General features: G+C 48.3%; 1 pseudogene; it reads left to right on the forward strand.

Annotated features, from left to right (window-relative positions):
* The first annotated feature begins 309 nt into the window (after window positions 1-309).
* Window positions 310-1,328, forward strand: LOC119285862 (annotated as a pseudogene).
* Window positions 1,329-7,218: the final 5,890 nt, after the last annotated feature.

Below are 7,218 nucleotides of genomic sequence, written 5' to 3' on the forward strand. Positions count from 1 at the left end.
CTACGCTTACGATACAAGGAGAGAAGTACCGTATATACAATACACCTTACGGACCGTATATACACTAGATGCGTACGCTAGCAATCCGTATACGAACTGAAGACGCTCCTGAGTCCGAAGCACTCTAGTAGTGTATTGATCAAGGAAGGCACGTACATAGCCCTGTGTCGCGATCCATCCATATATACCTACCTAGCTAGGGTTGCACACCTACGGACCTTCCATAGCTAGTTCCTTCCGATCAAGGCGACGAGAAGTACGTCCCCTAGCTAGCTCTCATCAAGGGAAGGCGATTCAATATGGCCGGCCATGACGAGCTCTTTCCCGTCGGCTCCACCTTCAGTCCCCAGGATCACGAGCTCATCAACCAGTTCCTCCGTCAGAAGATCGCCGGAGCAGACCGCGGCCGCTTCAGCAGCTTCATCCACGAAGACGACGTCTACTCCGCGCCACCCGGGGACCTCATCGAGAACCGTGCCCACGCGCCTGGCTCCGACAAGGACGACGGGAAAGGAGGCGTGTGGTACTTCTTCTCACCGGTCCGTCGTCACAAGACCAAAGGTGGCCGCAGCGGGAGGCGACAGCGCGTTGTCGACGACGACGAGGGTTACAACTGGCACTCCGAGAAGAGCCATCCCGTGCTAGACACTCAAGGTAAACGGGTCGGCCTCATCGACCATCTTTCCTTTGGGATCAAGAGGCCTGGAGCAGCCAGAACCAGGGTTGGGTGGTGCATGAAGGAGTACGGCCTCGACCACGAGGACGAACAAGACGGTGCGGCCGGAATGGTCCTATGCAAGATCTACGTCTCAACCCACAAGAGGGAGATTACGTACGCGTCGGTAATCAACGCCCCTGGTTCCAAGAAGAAGAGGAAGGCGGCCGCCGAGGTCCAACATCCAGAGGCTCCACGTCCCAAAACCCCACGCCGCCAAGAAATGACCATCCAACAACAAGATGCCGCCGGCGGGACGCTTCGGGAGTTCGAGCGTTCGTTCATGTCCGGCCAAGACGACGAGACGTTGCCCCCCGGAGTAGTGGACGACGGCAGCGTGGATCCAGGCGGGTTTTTCACGGACATGCTTCCAGAATTAGGACTGACGCTCCAGGGAAATACTAAGGCGGCCGAGCATGGCAGCGACTGTGCATTGGAGGAGTCCTTGGCCGGCAAACATGGCGACGTCCACCAAGGCGTCGAGACGGTGGAGGAGGATGACGGCAGCTTCCAATGCACATGGGAGGAGCTGTTCGGCGACGACATGGAAGTGGCATGCCCTGCCCCGCCGACGGCGTCGTTGCACGTGAGGACCGAGTGTCCGTGTGTGTGAAGGAAAGTGCGGAATTTGCATCCAAGTGTGCGTGTATGTCTTGTTGATTGTACATTGTTGATGAACAAGCCATGCATATATGTGCAGCAGATTAAGTAATTGATATTCTTTTATCATATATTCATATTAGACTATATACGTAATGATTAGTGATACAATTCCTCTGTTCCTAAGCGTGAAATAAATACTTGACGAATCAAAAACAAAATCCTGTCTGATAAGATCGGTGCATGTACTTTGCTGCAAGAACACCTAGCTCTAAAGCATTATGTTCATCGAAAAGTGTAAGCATTCCTTTTCTTTTCTTTTTTTGTGAACAGGCCTAATCGCCTTTCTAAGACCGTCTTGGTATCTCGTCAAGATAATGAAATGTACTTGCAACATGAACCGTTCATGCCTGTCTTATACCCTTCACATATATAGCCATGTGACATGGCGTAATCGAAGCAATACGTATTTTAGACGGTTCTACAACTGGATGAACACAATCAACTTGATATTTTCAATGAGAGATCACCCTAATAAACGGCTACCATGCAATCAAGGTGCATGAAAAGAGATTAACATCACATGCAGTTAATAATACAGTGACGTGGTATAGGACGCGGCAATTCGGCGCTCGAGCCCAGCTGCACCCGAAATCGCTGGCGTTGGCTCAGGAATCGGGATTCGGGAAACATGCGCTGGCGTGTCTGCGCAAAAGCAGCGGAAATAGAGGATACGACGCATATACAGCTTGGAACAGTCCCACCAGTGGCCCCGGCACGTATGGCTGGACGTCCGTCCGCGCGTGATTTTCCTGGTCCGTGGACCAGAACGTCTACTTTTTGGCTGAGCCGTAGACCAGTTCACGAGTAATCGCGGCACGTACTGAACGTCCTGTGCGTGTGGTGAAAGTCGCCCATGTCCGGCTCGAGAGTGGTCGCCACCAAACCCAAGCCCTTGTCTACATGAAGCCTGCCGCCGCCGCGGACGGCTTGCCCAAATCCAGCAGTTTGAGGCGAGCTGCGGTAGCTCCGGCCGGTGAGCACCGGAATACGCTGGGCTCGAGTTCCTTCTTGATGTCGTAGACAGGTTACAGGTAACTGAATCCGGCCCGAATGGATATCTAGCGAATTCAAGGATTTATTTGCCCCAGGACAGAGGCGATGACTGACGCTGAGTCCGGCGGCCCTTACTAACCTGCAGGTTTCCGCTCCGTGGGGAGTTTGCCGACAGCTTAGATCCTCTAGATCCGGTCCTCTGGCGGCGCTCCCGCGAGCTGGTGTCACGTCTGCTGCTCCGGCCTACTCAAATGCCACCTCAGGTTGCGGGCAGAAAAAATCGCCGGCGACGCCAATCTTCTCCGACAAGGTCTGCTGAATCGACGGACAGGGTGAACCCCGAGGCTCCGGGTTTGACAAAGTGGTACGCCGTCAATCCTTGCTCTTCCTATTTTTTGCAACTGCCGGGATAGTTTCCTCCAGTTCTACGCGCTATGTGTTCTGCTAGTTAGTTGTCGTAATGAATATACAATGAAAATGGACTTGCTAGTTCACATATGTAGCTCAGGTCAGCCGGCGCTTCAAACCAACTGCGGTTCCCCTAATTTGAGGTGGCATAATTAGATGGGTTCTTGTTTGTGAATTCAGGTTATGGCTTGGGAGTGCGCCACCAGACAGAACGCCTTGTGCCCTTGTCCATCTAGGATGAGTGCATTAGAGCAGTATACTGGCAAGTATGCAGAGGAGCCAACTAAGAGTGTAGTGCAGTTATAACTAGGGCTTATTTTCGCTCAGTTTGGCGTGTGCAAAACTTCTACAATTTGTATTCTTGGGAGATTGGGTTCGAAATAAGATATGGGAAAAGCAGGTTGAATGTCGAGAGGACCAAATAAATGGAAGAGGTCATTTGTGGATGCTCGGTGTGTAACGAATTCTGATTAGTGCTCCATCCGATCCAAAATAAGCGTCATAGTTCTGAACTACTGTGGCACTTATTTTGGATCGGATGGAGAAATTTCTTTTTCCCATAACTGTAAGGTTGTACAATTGATTTACTAGTGTGATCCTTGACAGTGTTATTCATTCCCTTGCGGGGGAAGCCCGATGCAGAGAACAGCAGGTCGTGTAGGTGCGAATGCCCCGCTTTGATATCGCTCCAACGTGCGCCTGAGAACAGTTGATACATAACAGAACATAATGAGAGCCACAATCATTTCATGTTTCTCACGATCATAGTGAAGGTGCACTGGCCGTCTCACAAACACATCAATGTTCACACGAAAGACCTGATTAGGCAGCTAAGGGAAAACAATGTCATCCTTGGTAAGGTGTATAGCATAATTGGAAGTTTCTTTGGATCGGTTGAGAAGGTACAGTTCACCAAGAGGACGCTCAGGAACATATGCGGCAAGATAAGCCGTAGGCAAGCTGACTTGTACTCAAGAAATATGTACTCAGAATCAAATGTGATAATTGTGTAACATGTACTCTGACGGTTTTCTGGTGTGTTTCAGTGAGCTGAGAAATATGTACTCAGAAATATGTACCCCACGCTTGTTCCTCCAGTATGGGACGTGAGGCTGTACCTTGCTATTGAGGAATCTTTGATCTCAACTTGTGTGTGACGGATCTGAAAAAAATCCGTAGGTTTGCAAATGGTTGGGATATAGCAGACTGCTATCACATGTTGTATGTTAGGCACGGTGTGTGTTGTGGACATGTGGCATCGCTGGTGCTAACCATATTGTCCAAGTGTCAGTGCGGGGTGCTTGTGCGCCGTATGGTTCAAATTTTGAATTGCAGGTTATGTAAATTCATCAGGAAAAGTGCAGGCATTGCCATCGGTCAGGCACTATAAGACTGAATGGCATGGTGATGCTTTGGTAGGCAGAGGTAGGCATTTCAAACCGAGTAAAGTATAATTCTTGAAATGGCACAGCTGCAAGTGAGACGAGTGTGAGCGCTGCCGGCGCTGAGGAGGATGCAAGGCCGGAGGTGCAGGTGCGTTCGAGTGGTACAAGTTTTGTCAAATCTGGTGTTGCGCATACAGGTTTTGTAAACACCAGTGGTTGTTGAAGGGTCCACGTTCGTGGTGTGCGCGTCGGCGACCTCGTGGAGCTCCACGTATCTACCGGAGCAAGCAGGCAAAGCTGTGTGCAAGGTGATTATCGGCTGTTTATGCTTTTGTTTTTTTGTCAAACTCGGGCAATATCTAAAAATTGGATAAGCTTGCGTAGGTTCTTTTTTGAGGATAAGCTTGTAGCTTGCGTAGGTTTCGGTGCGGGGGACGAGCCGAGCGATTTTTTTTTCTTCTTCTGAGAAATCGCCGAGCGAAAGATGATGAGGACGGGCCATATAGTGTGGCAGTTAAGATGTCCTGCAGTGGGACGGCTCAGCCTGGCACAGGAAAATGTATGGGCCGCGCCGATTTTCCTGGCCTGTGGACAACTTAACGCCTGCAGTTACATTAAATGTGTTTACTGCAACCTGGGTGTGTGAAGATAAAAGTGGATGGGGCTGTGGCACGTCATGGAAACGGCGGCGCGTTTACTGCAGTTTGCAGGGATTCAACTGGCTTGTTTCTTGGTGCTTCAGCCATTCGCTGCAGAGGTATTTCTGGTCCGGCTATCCTTGAAGCTCTGGCGTGTCGCGAAGGTCTTGCACTAGCAAACGATCTTGGTGTTACGCATGTGGTCATAGCATCTGATTGCAAGGGGGTCGTCCAGGACATCACGAACAACACCGGAGGAGAGTACGGTCCGGTCGTCAGGGAAATATGGGAGACATCTACGATGTTTCAACTTTGTACCTTCACTTTTGAAGGAAGAGAGACTAATATAGAGGCACATAGCCTCGCTAGACATGCCTTGGGTCTGGATCATGGACGCCATGTGTGGCTCATAAATCCACCAGACCTCAATTGTATCCCTATAACTTTATTGGCTGAATAAAGAAAAGCATGTTTAGACTCAAAAAAAAATTACATTAAATGCGTCAGCATTTCCTCAATTTTCTGGATTGCTCCAGCCCGAATACTGCGTTGAATACGCTGAATGGCACCGATCCACATGCGAGCGAACAGGAGAGATATCGGGACCATCTAAGCCCGGGCTCAGAATCGAATTTTCCCGTGGTATAGCCCTTTTCTCATGAAGTAGTCCACAAGGTTCTCCGTGATCATCTTCATCCTTTTCCCGCACCATAGAACTCCTTCTCCGCGTCCGGCTTTTGCGTCGAGGTCCACCGTCACAAAATGTTGTCTTCTTAAAAGTCATCAAGGTTGACATGCAGGTCAACTAAAATAGAAAAGACAATCATATGGCTCCATTCATCATGCCGTACTATGGCTCGTAGGCCAAGATAAAATTAGTACAACATATCGCATCTCATACAAACATATTGTATAATCAAAGGCTTATACTACATCACATGCAAACCTCCTGCAAAAACGAGTTATACGCCTCTCATCGCTTTGCTAATTACCGTGGCTGCTATGGTTAAGTTGGCAAAATTTTACTTTTCCTGCACACCATAAGCATGACACTTCACGTTGTTAGTTTAACTTGCGAGGTGTATGAAACACGATATTTAATTAAAAATCTCGAGCTGCATACTAAACTTCGTTAGTACACATGACCCTCGTGTATACCATTATCTACATTGCCCTTCCGCCTTCACAAAGTTTATCTTTCTTGCCTATGAACAAACCTGAAGTATTTGAAGCTTTGCGATGGATGCCAGACCTTAGCAAGCCTGACCTTTGTAACTAAGCTTGAACATGTTGTGTCAAGATCAAAACCTTGCGATATTAGAGGGGTGTAAGTGCATCTAGTGCCCTTTAGTGATTTTGATGTATTGAAGACTTATAGGTTAAGGGACTGATGCGTTTGTGAGTGTACACAGGTCTATAAGTCTATGAGGAGTTTGATATTTACAGAGAAAGTCGACCCCTAAAAATGAAGTTCTTCAACTGAAGATTTTGGAATTCTGAAGACTTTCTGAAGACTTTGAAAGTGAAGAAATTGGTGTGACCTTGAAGACTTGGTAATCATTCGAGGAACATGAAGCGTGAAGACTCTTGTTTTTACTGTTTCTTTTTCTCTTTCTTGAGTCGTAGGAAACACCGTACTGTTAAAGGGGGTCGAGGAAATACTAAGAAAAAATTTCCATGTGATGCTCAACTCAAAATCCTAAATCTACCAATCCCTTCGAGTGAAACCATTGGAAATCTCACACAGTTTAGTCACATTCTTCAGTGACAGAGACGAAGTTCTTCTGGTCTCTGAGGAATTTGTTCTAACTGAGGAGTTAGGATTCGCCAGTGCGAATTGCCTAGATAGTGAGGAACATGATAGCCCTAAAGTATTTGAGAGTCAAATATTCCGACCGTTGTTGTGCTACGCGCCAGCTGTCCCAAAATATCTACCCACCTAATGGTCATATCAGACAAGGGCATTTATGTTTTATCATGTCGGGCTATTCCCTAGCCTATAAATAGTCGCCCCCTACAACCACTAGCTGGTTGGCTGCTCCGAGGGAAACTGACACTTGTCATTTGAGAGCAACCCATCCTCAGAGGACTTTGAGCGAAAATCATCAAGTGAGGAAAACCCAAACCCAAACCCAAACCTACAAAACCCCAAAGTGATTGAGCATCACTGAAGAGATTGATCCTACGTGGATCCGGCGCTTGTTTCCTTTGAAGACTATGCTTCTTCCAGACGGTTAGGCGTCAAGGTCTAGAGCATCCAAGAGGAATTGTGGATCGCCGAGTGACCGAGCTTGTGAAGGTCCGGAAGTCACCTGAAGACTTACCACGAGTGATTGGGCGAGGTTTGTGTGACTTTAGCTCAAGGAGAATACGGTGAGGACTGTGTGTCCGGGACTGGGTGTCCTCGAGTTTAAAT

The sequence above is a fragment of the Triticum dicoccoides genome, chromosome 4A, assembly GCF_002162155.2.
Source record: "Triticum dicoccoides isolate Atlit2015 ecotype Zavitan chromosome 4A, WEW_v2.0, whole genome shotgun sequence".
Classification (NCBI taxonomy): Eukaryota; Viridiplantae; Streptophyta; class Magnoliopsida; order Poales; family Poaceae; genus Triticum; species Triticum dicoccoides.